This window comes from Triticum aestivum, chromosome 2D, assembly GCF_018294505.1.
Source record: "Triticum aestivum cultivar Chinese Spring chromosome 2D, IWGSC CS RefSeq v2.1, whole genome shotgun sequence".
Taxonomy (NCBI): Eukaryota; Viridiplantae; Streptophyta; class Magnoliopsida; order Poales; family Poaceae; genus Triticum; species Triticum aestivum.
In genome coordinates, this window is record NC_057799.1 from 584,012,228 (window position 1) to 584,035,776 (window position 23,549).

The following is a 23,549-nucleotide window of genomic DNA, read 5'->3' on the forward strand; positions in this document are numbered from 1 at the left end:
GCCTAATCTCGGCGCTGGCCCTCCACCCTTTGAATTCCGTCGATGAGGCTGATGATGGGCTCGATACGCTCCTTGAGCGGTGCGAGGTCAGTACCCTCCGGCAAGCTTTCCAGCGCGGCGTCAAAGTCAAGGGTGGGGTTCCAGTACGCCACCTTGGTGAGGACCTTGGCCATGACACCCCGGCAGAGCGTTCGGTTCTCGTCGGCCAAAGAAGCCGCCCTGTTGAGGCGAAACTGCTCCAGGGCTCCGAGAACACCCTCGAAGAAAAGGGTCAGCTTGGTGTTGGGAGTCGCGCTGTGGTCCGGGGCGTACCTCACGTTTGGCATACCCATGGTGGCCAGCCGCATGGTGATCCTGCCGGCGACCTCCTCGAGGCGGCCGATCCAGCGATTCCCGCCCTCCACGAAGTCCTTGTGGTTGGCGGCGTCGTTCTTCTGCTGCAACTTCTCGGCCTCCAGATCCTTGTCCAGGGTCACCTCCCGAGCCTTGGCCTCTGAGAGCATCCCCTCAAGGCCCTCCAGCTTCAGCTTCAGGTCCTTGATGGAGTCGTTGGCCTTGGAGAGCTGCTCAGCCTTGCTGAGGACTGCGCCCTGCGCCTCCGTCAGGGCACCGTTGAGCGTGTTCTTCTCCTCGGCCAGCTTCAGGGTCTGGTCCTTCAGCCTGTCCCGCTCCACCTCCAGCTCCTTCACCTTGCTGGCGTGAACCAGCGCCTGGGCATTGAGTGCTTCTTTATGCCTCTGCTCCAGCTCTTGGGTCCACTGCACGACGAGCTTTTCCACCTCCTCGTCCTTGCCGCAGAGCGTTGCGGCAAGCTTCTCCTCATGTGTGGCAAGGTCCTCCTCCTGGGAGTTCAGCGCGGCCTGGTGCTGGGTTCGAGCGGCCTCGGCCTCGGCAGCCCAGTTCTCCGCCGTCTCCTAGGCCTTCTCGATGTCAGCCTGCTTCATGGTGAGCTCCACATTGCGCTTGGCCAGCTCATCCTGGGCGGTCTTCAGCTCCTCGCAGGCCTGGCGGAACCAAGTCTGCGTCTCGGCGACGCGCGTCTCGAAGTCCGCCTCCGCCTTGTCCACCACCGCCATCCTGGACTTGGCCTTGTCCAGACGGGCGCGTTGGAGCACATGGAGCTTCCGGAAGCTGGCGCCCATGGCTTGCAGGAGCCGCTCTTCCTAGGAGCTGTCGCCACCAGCGCTCGGCTCATCGACGACCTCGAGCTCGGCGGCGGCAAGCACCTCGTCATCGAACACCTCTCCCTCGATGGGCGCCCTGGTGCTCGACGCGCCTGGAAGGTGGACGAATAGGTCGTCACTCACCTTCAGGTACTTGCCTGAGCCAGAGGCAGCGGAGGAGGAAGGCTGGTCATCAACCACCTCCTCCTCGGCAGCGGCCTTGCCGGCCTCCCCGGCAGGCCCCTTGGCGGCATCCTCAGCCGCGTCCTTGGCGGCCTCCTCGACAGCGATCTTCTCGGCCTCCGCCACGGCGTCCTTATCAACGTCCTCGATGACGGTGTCCAGGTCCTCCCAGTCCGCCGAGAGAGGATCTGGATATCGAGAAGGGGGTGAGGTGAAGCCAAGGCCAAGATTCAAAAAGAAGAAAAAGAGCAGGGGCGGAAGGCCAGAGACGTACCCGTTCCGGGCTGAGAAGAAGTGGCCCCTCCATCGCCAACATCTGGCGTCGAGGAGAAGCCGCTAGCATCCAGGTTCGCCTCCCCCTCCTCTGTGTGCATGGGCTCGTAGCTTGGCGTCCTTGTCGGGGACGCCCCTCGGGGCGGCGTGGTCGAGGGGGGCGGAGCGTCAGGAGTGGCTCCCAGTGGCTCCTCCCGCTGCTGTCCTCCTCCTGCGATCTCGGCAAGGTCAGCGCCAGTCCATCATACCCCCAACACACGTCGACGAGGGAGCGAGTGGCGAACTTACGCTGGGGGCTGCTCCAGGGGCTGCTGTCCGGGCTGCTCACCACCACCAGTGGCGCCCTCGAAGTACCCGCCGAGGGCTGGCCGCCCGCCGAGGACCTGGCCCTCTTCACTCTCTGGGCCAGCGTCTCCACATCCCTGCCAAGAAGAAAACAAGTCAAGATGAGAGGCACAGTTAGAGGGGCCGGAGATGACAAAGGGAAGCAAGACACTTACTCGTCCTCCACCTCCTCTTCTACTGCCTTCCTCTTCCTCCTCGGGCTAAGGGACCCGAAGTCAAAGATGACCTCTGCGTCGACGTCTGCCGGGGGAGGGGAAGAAGGAGGAGTCGGGCTATGCTTGGACGAAGAAGAGGCAACTACCTTCTTCTTCGCCACCGCGGCCTTCACCAATTTCCTCACCGTCGCGGCCCTTGTCTGGCGCGCGGACCCCTCCTGGGCCCGCTGCGGTGGAGCAGCCTTGCCGGGCCGGACCGGCTCGCCGGAGATGGCCCGCCGCAGGACTTGCCCGCTCCCCGTGGCCGGGGGGTCGACGGCCTCGACCTCTTCCTCCTCCTCCTCCGTTGACTCGTCAGGCACATCTTCGACGAGAGGGGCCCCGGTGCCGGCGCTGCTGGCCTCCCCAGCAGATTCCGCCCACTGGGCGAGCTCCCTCTCCTCTTCAGCCGCCGCGGCCTTGTCCTCTACGCCGCGGGCGCTGCCCGCCTCCTTGGCGAGCTCCGCCTCCGCCGCCCTGGCAGCGATGTAGTCCAGCTCTGCCTGGGTGGTGTCCTAGACGAGCCGCGGCTTAGCACGAACGTACTTCTCCTCTAGGGTGTCGAAGAAATTCTGCACCTAATCCTCCGGCGGCTCTGCCCAAGTTGGGACGAGGCCATGCGCATTGAACTCCGGCATCATGGCGATGATGTCATTTCAGCGCGAGTTGTTGCTCAGCGGGACCACCCCCGCCGGCAACCTAAACAAGGGCCCCTTGGCGACCTTGCCGGCTTTCACGTCGGCCTTCGCGGCCTTGCCGGACCGCTCGACCCTGCCCTCACGGTTCACGTCGAGCTGGAAGAGCCGCTGGCAGAAGTGGGCGTGCCCCATCACCGTGAAGTTGTGGTCGAGGCCAGGGCGGAGCCTCATGATGTTGGCCGCATTCATGAAGAGCCAGGCCGGCCTCCCCTTGTTGTGCAGAGGAGCGATTCGGTGGTGGAGGAAATCCGTCCCGATCATCTCAAGGGTGAGCCCAGCCTCGGTGAGCCGAAGAATCCTGGTGGTGGCGATCGTGAGCTTCGCGTCGTCAGCATCGACGTTGCTCCAGTCACCTCTAAGAACTGGCGGCGTCTGGCGAACCTGGCAGAACTCCTGCGGGTCGTCCTCCTCAATCCAGCACTACCGGCTCCGCCATTCTTCCCACCTCTCCTTCTGGGTGCCCTTCGGGTACGTCCCTTTGGACCTTGGGATCCAGGTGACGCAACCAGAAATGGCGCCTCCCTTTTGGATCCGAGGGAAGAAGCAATGGCGGAAGAGCACCGTGTTGGGATGCACCCCGGCAAAGCCCTCGAGAGATGGGCGAACAGAGCCATGCATGCCACAACATTTGGGGTGAAATCCAGGAGATGGAAGCCAAATGTGTGCATGATGTCGTTGAAGAAATCGGAAAAAGGGGGGCAGAGGCCGCAAGAAAAGTAGTCGACAAAGAATGGGTACCGATTCGGGGCAGCTTTGGCACAATCGGCGGGGATGACACGCGTGGCAGGGTACCCCGTCGTCTCTCCCCCCGTCTTACACCCCCACAGATGCTTAAAATAGTCCCGGAGATGGACCGCGTCGACCGTCGAGGGGAAGTAGGTGAGCTGCGTCTGCCGCGCCGCCAACTCACTCTCCGGTGGTTCCGTCGCTCCAGCGTCCTTGGCCACTCCCTTTCCCTTGGTGGATTTGGGGGCCATGGCGGTTGCAAGAAGCGGGGACGGACGACAGCAAAGACGCAGCAGCGGCGAGCGTGGGCGAAGAGAAGGAGGAAGAAAGGGGCGGCGGCTCTGAGATGGGGAAGACGTAGGGGGTAAATGAGCGGCATGCCCACGATTATTCCCTTTTTACGGGGAAGGCGCGAGCCGCCTCCTTTCCCATTAACTACAACGTGACGCATGCGTGCGGGAACCGTCCCATGCATGACCCCCACATCACGCACGACCCTCCACATCGCGTGTTCGACGCGGGTCGTGGAGAAGCGCAGCGGACGAACAGTTACTAAAGTAAAATCCGCCGCACCTGCCCGCACACCGTTTGGGCCTGGCCCAACAACGTGCCGCGCTTATGTGCGGCCTAGGCCCGGGGGCTCCTGTCGGTGTACAAAAGTAGGGGCTCTCCTTTTGACCCCTTCACTTGTGCACGGGCTGTCAGAGCCACGCGCCGCGGCCACACTTAGCAGGGCAGAAGAGGGAAGCTGGAGAGAAGCCGAAGCACGAGACAACCAAGGCAACGCCAATACCAGAGACACGAAGAGCAAGAGGGTGAGGTGGGCTCCCCCGGCAAGACCCTTGCCGAGGCGACTCCGTGGCCCCGGCAAGAGCCTTGCTGGGGTAGCTTGCCTGACGCCAACGGAGTGAGCCACCCTTGAGCCAAGGGTTCCAACACCGCCAACAACTACATTGGAACCAGGGCTCAGGAGGCACCTCCGTAGTGGCATGCAGATCTTCGTCAAGATCATGAATGTGTGAGATCAGATGAGGACCAGAAGACGGCGACCCTCGGCGGGATCCCAGCCGAGGGAATCCACAAGACCCCTGGCAAGCGCCTTGCCGGGGACGACTACAACGCCATGGCAAGACCCTTGCTGGGCCCCTAGCGAGACCCTTGCCGAGGGCGTCGGCGGGGCCGCAGCCAGGCCCACACCAACCAAGATTTGGCCGCCGTTCGCATGCAGCTGCCAGCCCAACCAGCTGGGCAGGCACCTGCGTGGCAACATGCAGCTTCCAGGCCAACTCAGCAAACACCTACGTGGTGGGATGCAGATCTTCGTGAAGGCCCTACCACCGCGCCACCTCAGCTGCCCGACTGCCTACATGGCGCTGCATGCATCGCTGGCCTGGGCGCGTGTCGAAGTGAGGCGGAGCGGCGACGGACAGGACGGGCCTCGTTCCCGTCCCCGATAATGCTAACGGACACCTAAGTAGTGCATTTAATGCGCTTTGTCCCGTAATGCCGTGTGATAAGCTCGCGCACTATAGGCCTTTCCACCTCCTGTGTGCCACTGTGGCAACCCCTTTTTCCTATAAAAGGAGGCCCGAGGCGACCAGGGGAGGGATTCGCCTTTTTGGAACTATGCAACCACCATAGCTAGTTCGAGAGCTCAAGAACACTCAATACATCCACCAAAGCAGGACTAGGGTATTACGCATCCTCGCGGCCCAAACCTGGGTAAACGACCCGTGTGCCTTCTATCAGACCTGCTCTTTGCACAACCTTGTGCCCGCCGACCGTAGAAGGGATCCCAGTGACCCCATAGGTGTCGTTCTCACCGACATGCTGATACGTCTGCAACGTATCTATAATTTTTGATTGTTCCATGCTGTTATATTATCATTCTTGGATGTTTTACAATCATTTTATATCATTTTTTGGTACTAACCTGTTGACATAGTGCCTAGTCCCAGTTGCTGTTTTTTGCTTGTTTTTTTACTTCGTAGAATATCAGTACCAAATGGAGTCCAAATGCAGCGAAACTTTTTGTGGATTTTTCTGGACCAGAAGAGACAAGTTGGGCCAAAGAAGTACCAGAGGGGGGCTCCAAGGGGAGCACAACCCACCTGGGCACGCCTGGGGGGGGGGGGGGCAGGCGCGCCCTGGTGGGTTGTTCCCACCTCGGGGGTCCCCCACACCGGCTCTTTGCTCTATAAATACCCCAATATTCCAGAAACTCTAGGGGAGTCGACGAAAATCAATTTCAGCCGCCGCAAGTTCCAGAACCACCAGATCCAATCTAGACACCATCACGGAGGGGTTCATCATCCTCATTGGTGCCTCTCCGATGATGCGTGAGTAGTCCATTATAGACCTACGTGTCCGTAGTTAGTAGCTAGATGGCTTCCTCTTCTCTTTTGATTCTCAATACAATGAAATTTGAGTTTATGATCAGATCTATTGTTTTATCCATGAACGTTATTTGGGTCTTTTGATCTCTTATATGCATGATTACTTATGGCCTCGTATTTCTTCTTCGAATCTTCGGTTTAGTTAGGCCAAATAGATCGATTTTTCTTGTCATGGGAAGAGGTGCTTTGTGATGGGTTCGGTCGTGCGGTGTTCTTTCCCAGTGATAGAAGGGGCAGCAAGACACGTATTTATCGTTGCCATTAAGGATAACAAGATGGGGTCTATTTCTACATAAATAGATCTTGTCTACATCATGTCATCATTCTTATTGCATTACTCCGTTTCTCCATGAACTTAATACACTAGATGCATGCTGGATAGCGGTCGATGTGTGGAGTAATAGTAGTAGATGCAAGCAGGAGTCGGTCTACTAATCTTGGACATGATGCCTATATAATGATCATTGCCTGGATATCGTCATGATTATTTGAAGTTCTATCAAGTGCCGAACTGTAGTTCGTTTACCCATCATATGCTATTTTTCTCGAGAGAAGCCACTAGTGAAATCTACGCCCCCCCTGGGTCTCTTCTTTATCATATTTGTCATCAAGATCTATTTCCTTTGCTTTTATTTTTAGATCTATATTTCCAAAAACCCAAAAATACCTTGCTGCAATTTTTATTTATTTATTTTATCTCGCGTTCCCACGATATCTATTTATCCAATCTACTACAATTTTACCTACCTTTTTATCCGTGAGGGATTGACAACCCCTCTCTTACGCCGGGTTGCAAGTATTTGTTCTTTGTGTGCAGGAGCTGTTTACGTGGTGTTGCGTGGTTCTCCTACTGGTTCGATAACCTTGGTCTCATCACTGAGGGAAATACCTACCATTGTTGTGCTGCATCATCCCTTCCTCTTTAGGGAAATACCGACGTAGTTCTAGCAGACATCATCTGCCCGCACATCTCCGTGCCTTGCTTGATGCCCTGTATATGCATGATCCTGCACGACGTGCTCCAGACTCCTCCAAGCCTTATACACTTGTCGCCGTCCCTGATTCCTGTTTAATTGCTCATGTTGAAGAACACTCCTGCCATGATGCCATCTCCGATCCATGTGCAAAGCAAAGAATCCCAAAAGTAGTCCCTCGTAGCCTTGTGCCCGTGTAGCAACTAGCTCAATAAAAACTCTCAGCTCCACAATAAACAATACACATGGCCACCTTTGCTATCTTCCTTGTTCTTTCCTTTTCTCATGATCTTACTCCGATATGGGCAGCTATTTTAATTTTTCTGACACATTGCAAAGTCTCCCGGAACCAAACTTATTTTTTCTTAGACTACCCACAGTGAGAACATAGGTGGTAACATCACACATATCTAGGCAAAATAGATGACGTGGCAAGTAATTAATGAAGAAAGAGAGTCATGTGTTAACATAGCTAGTTACTAGTAGTATGAGTAACATCACACATATCAAGGCAAGATGAGTCTACAACATAATAAATGAAGTGTTGCATGACACCACATATATGTTACTCCCCACTATAGAGGTAGTAACATAGACTAGTAACATATGCATGTTACTAGTCTAAGTTACTCCCCACTATGGCTAGTCTTAAACAAATCTCGCATGCAGTAGCTCCCCGCACAGAACCATGACTCAACGACTTGGCCCGCTCGCTTGAACTGCCCCATGGTGCCAGCCCATCAGGCTGCTTGGACTGCCGCCCTCGGCCTTGGCCCTCGCAACACCCAGCCACTCATGGTGCATGCTCTAGCACCCCCACTGGCCGCCCGCGTTGCCAGCTGCTACTTCGATCGAGCGAATCGATCTCGTCGACGCCAACTGCCGCTGTTCGCTCGCTCCACGTGTTGTTCGATGCTCATCGCATCTCGCCAAGACGGCCTCGAGTCGCTGCACACCGTTGATTTGTGGCTGGCTTCTGCACCCAGAACTTGTGGCCCTCCGCTTCTTGTTCTACCACGAGTACCGCGCTCACCACTCGATTTGTGGCCGAGATGTATAACAACATGGGTTCGCTACGCCAGGTGCTACTAGTATAGGGTTGCCTGCTAGTAGTGTTTTTATTTCCTCCAGTGCAGCGGTTGCTTCATCAGTCCACTCGAAGTTTTTGGTCTTTTTGAGCAATCTGTAGAGCGGCAGTGCCTTTTCACCAAGGCGGGAGATGAAGCGGCTCAAGGCTGCCACGCAGCCTGCCAACATCTGGACATGTTTAGGCTCCATGGGTATTGCTATCTAGGATAAGGGCTTAGATTTTAGTCGGATTGGCCTGTATCCCCCTATGGGAAACAATGAATCCGAGCAGTTTTGCGGCGAGAAACCCGAAGACGCATTTGTCTGGGTTGAGCTGTATATCGTAAGCTCGCAAATTTTCAAAGGTCTGGTGGAGGTCGTCCACCAACTGGCTGACGTGTTTGGTATTAATGACCATGTCGTCCATGTATTCTTGTTTGTTTTGCCAATTTGGTTTTCCAAGCATGTTGGTATCATGCGCTGATATGTGGTGTATGCGTTCTTCAACCAGAAGGGCATTGTGTTGAAGCAGAATGGCCCATAGGGGGTGATGAAGGCGGTTGCGGCTTGGTCAAACTCCTTCATCTTGATATGATGGTATCCGGAGTAGGCGTCGAGGAAGCACGATGAGTCGTGTCCGGCGGTTGCGTCGATGATTTGGTCTATTCGGGGTAAGGGGAAGGGATCCTTAGGGCATGCTTTATTTAGGTCTTACGCATAACCGCCAAGATTTGTCCTTCTTGGGCACCATGACCAGATTTGCCAACCACTCGGGGTGTTTTATTTCTTGGATGAATCCGACTAGCTTCAAGTAATTTTGCTAATTCATCCCCCATGGCTTGACGCATGGGTTCAGAAAATCGGTGCAATGCCTGTTTAACTGGCTTGAAGCCCTTAACTATATTCAGGCTATGCTCCGCCAGTCTTCGTGGGATTCCTGGCATGTTCGAAGGGTGCCAGCCAAATATGTCCCAATTCTTGCACAGGAATGTGCGCAATGCTTCATCGACCGCGGGGTCCAGCTGGGCTCCAATGGTCGCTGTTTTGTTGGGGTCCGTTGGATGCACTTGAAATATGACGATTTCATCAGCTGGTTTGAAGGATGTGGATTTGGGCCTTTTATTGAGGATTACGTCGTCCCTATCCACCATTGTGCGTAGTGTGGTTAATTCCTTAGCTGCGAGATCCTCGGATAATGCCTTGAGGGCAAGCGAAGTTGTTTTGTTCTCGGCTCGAAGGGCTCTATCCGGATCGCTTTGTAATTGTGGTCATGCCGTTGAGCCCAGGCAGTTTGAGTTTCATATACCTGTAATGTGGTATGGCCTGAAACCTTGTGAATGCGTCACGCCCCAATAGGGTGTGGTATCCACTATGGAAGGGCACAATGTGGAAGAGTAGTTCTTCGGACCTGTAGTTCTCGGGGGTGCCGAATACCACGTCGAGCGTGACTCGTCCGGAGTAGCGTGCTTCTCTGCCGGGGATAATTCCTCGAAAGGTGGTGTGGCTCTGTTCGATACGAGATCTGTCGAACTGCATTTTGTCAAGGGTATCCTCGTAAATGAGGTTTAAACCGCTGCCTCCGTCCATTAGCACCTTGGTTAGTCCAAATCCATCCACTGTGGGATCAAGGACGAGTGTGGCGGGTGCTTGGACGGGGTGGGCCCTTGGCTCATCTTCCTCGTTGAAGGTGATTGGTGTATTCGTCCATGAATTCACGACTGTAACTTGGTGGATTTGTCGAGCTCTCGAAAGGCTCTTTTCCTATGATTATTTGAGGAAAATGTCTCATAGATCGCTAGGACCTCAGTGTCGTTGTAGGGGGGTGTGTGTTGCTGGCCACCTACTGGAGGGTGTAAATCCGAGGATGGCTTCCCCACTTTTAGCCACATTCCTAACCACCCAACAAGCTCGAAGGCTGTTGGAGGGGTTTGTGTTTAGCAAGACCGAGTGTATGGGGCATGGTTTGTTTAGTAGCTCGTCGAGGACTGCCCTGGGTCCGGTGAGGGATTTTTTCTTCTTCTCGGCGGGCCCGTGTTTGGCCGACCGTAATGGGTATGCACATTTTGCCCGAGCCTTTCTGGGTTCTTTGGCATGGATTGACTCCACACGCATCTGCTGTGCCTTCCAGGCACTTTCCATGGCGCAATATTTGCGTACCAGATTCGATAACTCGGTGAAGTTTTGAACGTGGCGACGGGCAAGGGCGTTCGAGATCCCTTCGTCTCGGCAGTTATGCCGAAAGGTCGCTATGATTTCTTGGTCGCAGCAATCCGTTATTCTGTCCTTGACCAGGAGGAATATGTTGGGGAACGTAGCATGCAATTTCAAAAAATTCCTACGCTCACGCAAGATCTATCTAGGAGATGCATAGCAATGAGAGGGGGAGAGTGTGTCCACGTACCCTCATAGACCGAAAGCAGAAGTGTTTGACAACGCGGTTGATGTAGTCGAACTTCTTCTCGTTCCTACCGATCAAGCACCGAACGTACGACACCTCCGAGTTCTGCACACGTTCATCTCGATGACATCCCTCGAACCCTTGATCCAGCAAAGTGTGAAGGGAGAGTTCCCTTAGGGCGTGGTGACGGTGAAGGTGAAGTGATCGACGCAGGGCTTCGCCTAAGCACTACGTGAATATGACCGGAGGTGTAAACTGTGGAAGGGGGCGCCGCACACAGCTAACAATGTTTGTTGTGTGTTCTAGGCACCCCCTCCCCACATATATATAGGTGGGAGGGGGAGGGGGACAGCCATGGGGCACCCCAAGTAGGAGGAATCGTACTTGGGGGCCTTGTCCAATTCGCCCCCCTTACCATCTTTTTCGGAGAGGGAAGGAAGGGGGAGAGGAGGGAAGGAAGGGGGAGGCCGTATTGCCTCCCCTTACTTCTCTCTTCCCCTTTCCCTTCCCCTTCCTATTCGGCCAATAAGGGGGGCGCAGCAGCCCATGCTGGCTGCTGCGTTTCCCCTCTTTGCCCAATAGGCCCCTATAGTTTGCCTGGGGTAGCCCGGAACCCCTTCCGGTGACCCGATACGTGCCCGGTACCCCCGGAACACTTCCGGTGTCCAAATACTATCGTCCTATATATGAATCTTTACCTCTCGACCATTTAGAGACTCCTTGCCATGACTGTGATCTCATCTGGGACTCCGAACAACATTCGGTCACCAAATCACATAACTCATATAATACAAAATCGTCATCGAACGTTAAGCGTGCGGACCCTACGAGTTCGAGAACTATGTAGACATGACCGAGACACCTCTCCAGTCAATAACCAATAGTGGAACCTGGATGCTCATATTGGTTGCCACATATTCTACGAAGTTCTTTATCGGTCGTACTGTAATGACAACATACGTTATTCCCTTTGTCATCGGTATGTTACTTGCCCGAGATTGGATCGTCAGTATCTTCATACCTAGTTCAATCTCGTTACTGGCAAGTCTCTTTACTCGTTCCGTAATGCATCATCCCGCAACTAACTCATTAGTCACATTGCTTGCAAGGCTTATCATGATGTGCATTACTGAGAGGGCCCAGAGATACCTCTCCGATACTCGGAGTGACAAATCCTAATCTCGAGCTATGCCAACCCAACAAACACCTTTGGAGATACCTGTAGAGCATCTTTATAATCACCCAGTTACATTGTGACGTTTGATAGCACACAAGGTATTCCTCTGGTATCCGGGAGTTGCATAATCTCATAGTCAAAGGAATATCTATAAGTCATGAAGAAAGCAATAGCAATAGAACTTAACGATCATTATGTTGAGCTAACGGATGGGTCATGTCCATCACATCATTCTCCTAATGATGTGATCCCGTTTACCAAATGAAAACTCATGTCTATGGTTAGGAAACTTAACCATCTTTGATTAACGAGCTAGTCTAGTAGAGGCTTACTAGGGACACTGTGTTTTGTCTATGTATCCACACATGTATCAAGTTTCCGGTTAATACAATTCTAGCATGAATAATAAACATTTATCATGATATAAGGAAATATAAAATAACACCTTTATTATTGCCTCTAGAGCATATTTCCTTCAGTCTCCCACTTGCACTAGAGTCAATAATCTAGATTACAATGTAATGATTCTAACACCCTTGGAGTCTTGGTGATGATCATGTTTTGCTCGTGGAAGAGGCTTAGTCAACGGGTCTGCCACATTCAGATCCGTATGTATTTTGCAAATCTCTATGTCTCCCTCATTTACTTGATCACAGATGGAGTTGAAGCCTCTCTTGATGTGTTTGGTTCTTTTGTGAAATCTGGATTCCTTCGCCAAGGCAATTGCTCCAGTATTGTCACAAAAGATTTTCATTGGATACACCTAGATCAGATATGAACTCCTTCATCCAGACTCCTTCATTCTCTACTTCCGAAGCAGCTATGTACTCCGCATCACACGTAGATCTTGCCACGACGCTTTGCTTGGAACTGCAACAACTGACAACTCCACCATTCAATATAAATACATATTCGGTTTGTGACATAGATTCATCCGGATCAGTGTCAAAGCTAGCATCGACGTAACCATTTACGATGAGCTCTTTATCACCTCCATAAACGAGAAACATATCCTTAGTACTTTTCAGGTACTTCAGGATGTTCTTGACCACTGTCCAGTGATCCACTCCTGGATTACTTTGGTACCTCCCTGCTAGACTTATAGCAAGGCACACATCAGGTCTGGTACACAGTATTGCATACATGATAGAACCTATGGCTGAGGCATAGGGAATGACTTTCATTTTCTCTCTATCTTCTGCAGTGGTCGGCCATTGAGTCTAACTCAACTGCACACAGGCAAGAACCCTTTCTTTGACTGATCCATTTTGAACTTCTTCAAAACTTTATCTAGGTATGTGCTTTGTGAAAGTCCAATTAAGCGTCTTGATCTATCTCTATGGATCTTGATGCCCAATATATAAGCAGCTTCACCGAGGTTTTTCATTGAAAAACTCTTATTCAAGTATCCTTTTATGCTATCCAGAAATTCTACATCATTTCCAATCAACAATATTGCATCCACATATAATATTAGAAATGCTACAGAGCTCACACTCACTTTCTTGTAAATACAGGCTTCGCCAAAAGTCTGTATAAACCAATATGCTTTGACCACCTCAACAAAGCGTATATTCCAACTCCGAGATGCTTGCACCATTCCATAAATGGATCGCTGGAGCTTGCACACTTCGTTAGCACCTTTAGGATCGACAAAACCTTCTAGTTGCATCATATACAACTCTTCTTTAAGAAATCCATTAAGGAGTGCAGTTTTGACGTCCATTTGCCAGATTTCATAGTCATAAAATGTGGCAATTGCTAACATGATTCGGACATACTTAAGCATCGCAACGGGTGAGAAGGTCTCATCGTAGTCAACTCCTTGAACTTTTCAAAAACCTTTCACGATAAGTCGAGTTTTGTAGACAGTAACATTACCATCAGCATCAGTCTTCTTCTTGAAGATCCATTTATTCTCTATGGCTTGCCGATCATCGGGCAAGTCAACCAAAGTCAATAGTTTGTTCTCATACATGGATCCCATCTCAATTTCATGGCCTCAAGCCATTTTGCGGAATCTGGGCTCATCATCACTTCCTCATAGTTCGTAGGTTCGTCATGGTCTAGTAACATAACTTCCAGAACAAGATTACCGTACCACTCTGGTGCGGAACGTGCTCTGGTTTACCTATGCGGTTCGGTAGTAACTTGATCCGAAGTTTCATGATCATTATCATTAGCTTCCTCACTAGTTGGTGTAGGGTAAGGCAGCAGAAAACAAAAATTTCCGCCCTACGCACCAGCCCAGGACTAGTATGGAAACTACATACAAGGTTTGATCTTTTTCGTTACCGACTCGTAGCGCAGCGGAAGTAGAGTCGATGACGATTGGTGGTGTAGATCACCGCAACTAGGATTTACAACCTCCCAACCATGAGTATGTACTCCCTCATCTGCCCCATGGACAGTCCTCTAGGAGGCGGTCGGACAGTCCCTTGGACAGTGTCACGGACAGCCCTTCGGGAGGCACTCTCAAAACTTGGACGATCACTCGGATAGCTCTTCGGGAGGACTCACAAAACTTGGACAGCCCTTTGGGAGGCACTCTCAAACAGCCCCTCGGGCACAAAGATCAAAACTACAACCTCTCTACGGGGTTGCACACATACGGTGTCATCTATCCGGCAGGGCTTCGCCGTCCAGAACTAGTTCCTGCCGGAACCCAGACAACCTTTCGGCTCTACAAAACTATTTTGCTTGGGAGGGAGAGAGAGACATATCATGCATGGCATTTGTATGAGAGTAAGAGTGTGTCTTTAGGCAGCCCCCTCCACCCCTATTTATAGGCCAAGCCCAAGGGTGGCTTCTCCAAGAAGCCAAGGGGATAATAACAAAAGGCCCTCAAGGTGACTTCTCCAAGAAGCCAAGCAAAAAACACTTTCACTATTCATGAGGACATTTTTCAGCGTGCGTTCGAACTGAAAATATTTATGTGGGCCTAGAACATTTCCAGTACCCACTAAAATAATTTTCCACGCGTTCCGGAACATTTTCGGATTAGTGATTTTCATGTGCGAAAAGCAAACAAGAATGCGTTTTCACTATTCATGAAGACAACTTTTCGCGTCACTAAATCCGAAAATATTTCTATGGGTCTTAGAATAATTCCAGTACCCACTAAAATGATTTTGGATTCATTCCGAAACAATTTCAGATTAGTGAATTTCATCTGTGAAAAGCAACCAAACTGATACCCGCAGCTCCAGAACATTTCCGGTTTTTATCCCGAAAAATTCTCAGAAGTTTCCAGAATAATTTTGGTACCCTCCAAGAATTATCAGGCATGTACCGAAACCAATTTGACTTAATGGTATACCCCAAAACAACTTTTCGGTTTTACGAAACTATTTCGCTATTCTCTCTGGAACTCTTCCGTTGTCTCCGAAACTTTTTCGGCGAATTTCTCTCAGACTCCCTGTCTAGTATTCAGAAGATAGATGACCCTTAAGCGTGTGACCCTATAGGTTCGGTAAAGTATAGACATGACAGGAACCCTTTCCGATCAATGATCAACATCTGAGCCGTGGACACCCATATTGACCCCTATACCCACACGAATGAATATTTGAGTGAACCTCCAGTTGCCGTGTGCTATTCCTGTTGCTTAGCGATATGTTACAAATACCTGAGGTGAGACATGTTGGCATTCCCGTGGATCAACAACTTGTCCACTATGCCAGTTACCTCGTTACCAGTATTGTTCTCTTTTCTTGTTACCGTGTTCCGGCATCCCTGTGATCAAATCACACTGTGTCTGGCCAGACAATGATGGATACCGTAACACCGAGAGGGCCCAAGAATATCTCTCCATCGCCGGAGGAGCAAATCCCAATTTTGAGCTATCAAGTTACTTGACATACTTTTCCATGAACTCGTAAGCCGCCGTAATAGCCACCCATTTACAGATGACGTTTAACAAACCCCAAAGTTCAAGCAAGCATGAAGAAACTCGATACTCTCATGGTCTAAGGAATCATGCAAACATTAACCATCTCTATGTTATTAACAATTAACTTGTGACGAATTTATCTCATAGCATAACATCAATTGGGTCGATTCAACACAAGTGTTCTCCTAACATTGTGCCCTGAAGGTTGCCGGCATAGTCATGCCCATGATCAGGAAAACAGAACCATCATGCAACACTTGAGCTAGTCTTAGAGGCGAGACTAGGAATACATTTTTCCGTTTTTTCCACACGTGCATATGATTCTTCCTCTGAGCCTCGTGTTATTGTAGACTCGAGAACCATAGCAGTTATAGCATGGAACATAAACATAATTATGAACAAGGAGATAATCAATAAAATTTATTATTGCCTCTAGGGCATATCTCCTACAGACTCCCACTTGCACTAGAGTCAATAATCTAGTCAATCCTAATTCACTTTACACCTATGGCATACTGGTGTAAAATATGCTTCGCTTGTGGTATAGCCTGATGTCCAACGGATCTGACAACTTCATCTCCGTGTGTATCTTTTGCATATCCTCGCGCTTTCACGCTTTCACAAAATTCATATTTTGTGTGGACTTGGCTTTGTATATATGGGAATCATTGGTGAAAACCTGATTCCTCAGACTGGGCTATGGAGCAACTATCTGCAATAATCTCCCATTGACCCAAGCCTTCTTGGAACCATACTAAGTTCATGAATGAACTATATGATTCAACATCTTCTTTGCCGCTTCTAAAGCATCGACATACTTAGCCTTTGTTATAGAATTCACCATGGTAACCTGTTTGGAACAATTTCAAACTACCGTGCCACCATATTGTGTATTACACAAAACCCTTAATTTAAACCAAAATCACTTGGAGCATTGATGAAGATTGTATCGATGTAACCTTTTACAACGAACTCTTCATGATCTCCCCTTGTGAGAAAACTTGTCATCAGTGCTACTTTAGTACTCAATGACCCCTTTTCATTGTTGTCCCATGATAAGTACTTTGATCACTTTGGTATCTATACTCGCAACATCTTGGGAGTATTGGACATATCTGGTTGTTTTACATACCATGGAATACATGATTAATCCAAACACAAGAGTGTGTGGAATATCCATCATGTATTTTTCTCATCAGTGTTTTGGGACACCTAGTCTTGCAAAACTCTTTCCATGTGACTTCGGCAAGAATCACTCCTTGACGTTTTTAGTGCTAAACTGTTGTAGCATCTTGTCAATATTTATTTTTTGCTTAGCCCTATTAGGCAAATCTATATCCATAGATCATAATGCCTAATATCAAGGCTATTTAGCCCAAACACTTCATCGAAAAACAATTTTCAAATGAAGTCCTAATTTGTGTCAAGAAATTTATTCCAATTAACAATGTGTCATGTACACAAGGTTTTTAGAAATATTATTATGCTCCCACTTACTTTCTTGAAACCACAAGCATCTTCGTTACCCATTGATGAAGTCAAACCCCTTTGACCATTCCATCAAAAACGAAGATTCCAACTCCATTTTGCTCTCTTCTATCCATGGTTGGAACTCTGAAGTTTGCATACTTACTAGCATCCTCTGGACTGACAAAATACTTTGGATTGTATCACATACAAGTCCTAGGTTGTATTTCCATTCCATGGAAATTCTTTTGTCATCCATGTTTCATATCTCATGTTTGAAATATGTATTAATTGCTAGTGCAACCCGAACCAACTTTAAGCATTGCTACGGTGAGACAATCTCATTGTAGTCAAGTCCTTGAACTTGTTATTGCAACAAGTCAAGCTTAATGAATAAACCAGTTTTATCCATAACAGTTATAGTCCCATTTCAATCCATTAGACTCTAAGTATTTCGCAGGGTTTATCAAGATTTAGTCTTGAATCATTTATAGAAACTATCTCAAATTAGATTGGCATTTAGCCAATTCCGGAGCCAGGGCCCATCAACGCTTCCTTGTGTATCGTAGGTATACTGTTGTCTAACAACAATATCTCGTTTGCGCACCTGAGAGGTTTGCACAAGCGTTGCCTACGTTGTTCAGCTGCAAGTTCGAACGAAGTCCATACATCTCATATAGAGGCTTCCGCATCAGTCGTAGTAGGAAACTCTGAAATTACTTCCAAGGTTCCTTTCCTTTGACATGATGATGAAGATACTTGTTATCTCGTCGAGTTGCACTGTCCTCCCACTCACCTTTTTGCAAGAACTATTCTCTTTAAAAGCATACCGTTTTGTGGCAAAAACCTTTGCCTCGGTATAGTGGTGGGGGAATACCCAATTACTAGGGATAACCTACAAAGTAGAACTTGTCTGATTTGGAATAGGTCTGTAACCTTTTACACAAGTCCCATATTCCAAATGTTTAAGAAAAGATATAACATGGTTGGGCGTACCATACCATGGCGTCATTTCAACAGACCCAATGGAGCTCTTTTCAGTGGAAAAGCCGCAGTCTCTAAAGCATTACTATTAAAAGGGATAATGGCAAATTGATTTATGTCATCTTTGATCTTACCATGTCATAAATGGTTTGATTACATCTTCACGGACTTTCCACTTGCAGTGGTGTTCCGGGAGGTGTAAGTTCTGAAACCCCTTTCGCAACTCATCAGACATTCGCTAAACTCGTAACTCAAATATTCCTTTCTGCAATCTAATTGCAGAAACATAATATTCTTGTTACAATAATTTCTTCTTCATTTTGAAAACCTTCTGAATGATTTCAAAAGATCCAGACTTATGTCTCACAAAGCAAATATCCATATATCTACTTGAGTCATTTCTGAAGATAGATAAATCCACTACTTGCAACAAAATTTACTGAACTACAGATATCAAAATGTATGATCACCAATAAGTTTGTTGCTCGTTCCTTGTGGCATGTGAACGGTATTTCAGTCACTTCACTTTTTGGAGGAAAGTTGCATTGTCAGATGATTCAAAATCAAACGACTTCAAAATCCATCATAATGGAATTTTTCCATGCGGGTTTCTCCATTGTGACCAAATGCAGTGCCACACATGTGTGGTATTCTCATAGTCTTGGGACATTTAGCGTCAGTGTTATGGATGTGTCATTTTACCATCAATATTCATAACATACGTTCCATCTTGGATGGAAGCATGGCCCTTCATGTTATTCATAATACTGAACAACAATTGTTCTTTTATGAACAACCCTTTTGCAATAAACATTGTGCAATGGGCTAGAGTGTATGAAACTCTAAAATGAATTACGAAAGTAAACACAGAGGTGATATATTAATATCATTATCCATAACATACATCTCATTCATAATGAAAGTATGGACCTTATGTTTATTCATAATACTGAACATCAAAAGTTCTCTTATGAACAACCTTCTTGCAAGATACCTTATGCAAAGGGCTAGAGTGTGTAAAGCTCTAAAATGAATTATGAAAGAAAATACATAGGTAATACAGCAATGGAAGGTACAGTAACTTTTACTATGTTCCCAGCACGTATCAAAACCATTCCTGGCTAGTCTTTTAGGCCATAGTAGTTCTTACATCGATTCGCAATAGAATGCAATCGAGCGGGTATCTTTGTGATTAACTCACAATACCCAAGAATTAGTCATTAACATGTTTAACCATAATTCCCAAGAACTGTATCTTTGACCAGCCTCCTATACATCAAAAACTTGTATGACATTCATACATGAGCTGGATATTCCAGTCTCCTTTCTTTCTGCCCTTATACTTCTAATAGTTTAACTTTTAGAATTTCTCCTACTCTCAGAAGAAGCACCCAACTTAAGAGTGGCGTTAGCCCCAGACTTCCTTGGCGTGAAAGTTTCACTAACACTCTTTTGGACATTCCCTTTCTCTTTAAGTGGTTCTTTTATTCACCACCATCACATGATAGGCGTTCTTCTGGATCCCTCTCCTAACAATCAAATGCCCAGTAAACACTTTACTAATCCTTTGCAAACAAACATTGCTTTGTTTTTATCTGAAAATGATATTCAGTTCCATGAATATCACATAACTATCCCAAACTTTCGAAGTTCGGGTCTCATGGAAGAAAGCATTTTGCACTTGAGTGTAACGGAATTCTAGCTTTTGGATCGAAGGACGAGAGTCACATCATCCATAGCATTCGCGGGAGGATACCGAAAGCATGCGATAGGACAACGTCCTTCTCGACACTCTTGAGGACAATCCTCACATTACATTACCAATCGTAAAGTTTTAACCAGATATTTAACAACTATTCAATTTCAATAGGGAAGGTGAGCCATTATACTACAACTATTACGCTAATCACACCTAGATGATGTTCAAAATTAATTGCACTGAGAATTAAACATGTTAATTCAATAGTGCGCTCCCACTCAAATCAATATCTCTCATAATCGATTGTGAGTGATACAAGATCCTCATTTAAATTCAACGCCATTCATGTGGACATCACTGATGATGAGAATTTCAATTGGTGGGCCAACATGCCGATCACATCTTTATGTGACTCCTGTTCATCTTTCGATGGGCGTGTTCCGAGCTCAGGACGATCAAGCCAGAACGTCAAGACAACCAAGTGAGCTTGCTACAAGGTCTGACCTCACCCGCCTCACACTTCTCTAATCATTCGTACCCATGTGGACATGGCGCACCCCAAAAAGTTTGGTGCCGTGACGGTGCTACACTTTGGAGAACACTAACTACTTGATATTTTTGTGAGAGATCGCCCTAATAAAAAGCGACTACCGTGCAATCAAGAAGGGTGCATAATAAGGGATAAACATCTCAGGCAATTCATAATAGCATGATATGGTATAGCCCTTTCTGACGGAGCAGTCTTTCATTTCTTCGCCTTCGGCATTTGCGTCGGTGTTCACCTTCGCGAAGATTGCCACCACCTTGTCGATGCACCAGATAATATTGCTATCTCTATAGCTAATAAAATAAGTGCATTACTTAAGGTTGACACGCAGGTCATTAAAGTGACAATCATATGGCTCCATCCATCTTACCGAATCATGACATGCATGTCATGTTAATCAATTTACATCATATAGTCATCTCATACATAATCAAATTATTGTGAGCACTGCTATACCACATCACATGCACATGCAAACCCTCCTGCAAAACCAAGTTAGACGCCTCTAATCAGTTCATGCAAAAACTTGTTTTTCGTGGCTTCTAAGGTTTCGAAACAAACCGAAGCTACCAACGTCCATCATCAAGTATGATAATTCAAGTCGCTAGATTAACTTTGCGGGGTGTATGAAGCACGAGATAGTAAAATCTTGAACCCCATACTAATCTTCGTCATACGCATGACCCCCATGCAGATCATATCTGCATTGCCCTTTCGTCTGCGAAACATCCATCTTTCTTTAACTATGGTGGAACCCAAAGAACTGTTAGCACTTCGTTGATCTGTCAGTCAGCATACTCAAGAGCAGCATGAAAGGATCGTGGATTGCCAGAACTTTGTGAGATTCCTCCATGCCTTCAAGATCAGGATTTATGCAAATTCAAGGGAAGCAACATGAACATCAGGTAACAGATTTCATCTGCTACCCGCACAAATAATTTTCAGTAATAGAACTCATCCACTACCTAATTATTTTGTGCAACACCCATACATCTTTATGTATTCTAGATCGCAAACTGCATCTATGCATAGCACGGCTCATGATGCCACTGTAGGGTAACGCATCAGAAAACAAAAATTTCCGACCTACGCACCAGCCTAGGACCACTATGGAGACTACATACACGGTTTGATCTTTTTCGTTACCGACTCGTAGCGCAGCGGAAGTAGAGTCGATGACGATCGGTGGTGCAGATCCCCGCAACTAGGATTTACAACCTCCCAACTGTGAGGATGTACTCCCTCATCTACCCCACGGACAGTCCTCCGGGAGGCGGTCGGACAGTCCCTCGGACAGTGTCGCGGACAGCCCTTAGGGAAGCACTCTCAAAACACGGACGATCACTCGGACACCCCTTTGGGAGGACTCACAGAACTCAGACCGTCACTTGAACAGCCTTTCAGGAGGCACTCTCAAAACAGCCCCTCGGGCACAAAGATCAAAACTACGACCTCTCTATGGGGTTGCACACATACGGTGTTCATACGTCCATTTTGCATCATGCTTTTATATCGATATTTAATGCATTTTGGGCTGTTATTACACGTTATGTCACAATACTTATGCCTATTCTCTCTTATTTTACAAGGTTTACATGAAGAGGGAGAATGCCGGCAGCTGGAATTCTGGGCTGGAAAAGGAGCAAATATTAGAGACCTATTCTGCACAACTCCAAAAGTCCTGAAACTTCACGGAGGCATGTTTTGGTATTTATAAACAATACTAGAGAAAGAATCAACCAGAGGGGGCCCACACCCTGGCCACGAGGGTGGGGGGCGCGCCCTACCCCCTAGGCGCGCCCCCTGCCTCGTGGGCCCCCTGGCAGGCCTTCGGTGCCCATCTTCTGCTATATGAAGTATTTTACCCTGGAAAAAATCATAAGCAAGCTTTCGGGAAGAAACACCGCCGCCACAAGGCGGAACCTTGGCGGAACCAATCTAGGGCTCCGGCGGAGCTGTTTTGCCGGGGAAACATCCCTCTGGGAGGGGGAAATCGTCGCCATCGTCATCACCAACGATCCTCTCATCGGGAGGGGGTCAATCTCCATCAACATCTTCACCAGTACCATCTCCTCTCAAACCCTAGTTCATCTCTTGTATCCAATCTTTTCCCAAAACCTTAGATTGGTACATGTGGGTTGCTAGTAGTGTTGATTACTCCTTGTAGTTGATGCTAGTTGGTTTATTTGGTGGAAGATCATATGTTCAGATTCTTAATGCATATTAATACCCCTCTGATTATGAACATGAATATGATTTGTGAGTAGTTACGTTTGTTCCTGAGGACATGGGAGAAGTCTTGCTATAAGTAGTCATGTGAATTTGGTATTCGTTCGATATTTTGATGAGATGTATGTTGTCTTTCCTCTGGTGGTGTTATGTGAACGTCGACTACATGACACTTCACTATTATTTGGGCCTAGAGGAAGGCATTGGGAAGTAATAAGTAGATGATGGGTTGCTAGAGTGACAAAATATTAAACCCTAGTTTATGAGTTGCTTCGTAAGGGGCTGATTTGGATCCAAATGTTTCATGCTATGGTTAGGTTTACCTTAATACTTATTTTGTAGTTGCGGATGCTTGCAATAGGGGTTAATCATAAGTGGGATGCTTGTCCAAGAAAGGGCAGTACCCAAGCACTGGTCCACCCACATACCATATTATCAAAGTAACGAACGCGAATCATATGAGCGTGATGAAAACTAGCTTGACGATAATTCCCATGTGTCCCCGGGAGCGCTTTTCTCTATATAAGAGTTTGTCCAAGGTTGTCCTTTGCTACAAAAAGGATTGGGCCATCTTTCTGCACCTTATTTACTTTCATTACTCGTTACCCGTTACAAATTACCTTATCACAAAACTATCTATTATCGATAATTTCAGTGCTTGCAGAGAATACCTTACTGAAAACCGCTTGTCATTTCCTTCTGCTCCTCGTTGGGTTCAACACTCTTACTTATCGAAAGGACTACGATAGATCCCCTATACTTGTGGGTCATCAAGACTCTTTTCTGGCGCCGTTGCCGGGGAGTGAAGCGCCTTTGGTAAGTGGAATTTGGTAAGGAAAATTTATATAGTGTGCTGAAATTTACTGTCACTTGTTACTATGGAAGACAATCCTTTGAGGGGCTTGTTCAGGGTATCTTTGTAACACCCCGGATGTAACTTGCCATATTTGTAACTTCGACTCTTGCCATTTTCGGCTATGTGTTATGATATTCTCTCCGTGGTTGGGTTTTGTTTTCCGTTTTGTTTTTGTTCATGTCATGCATTTCATATCATGTCATCATGCGCATTGCATTTGCATACGTGTTCGCCTCATGCATCCGAGCATTTTCCCTGTTGTCCGTTTTGCAATCCGGCG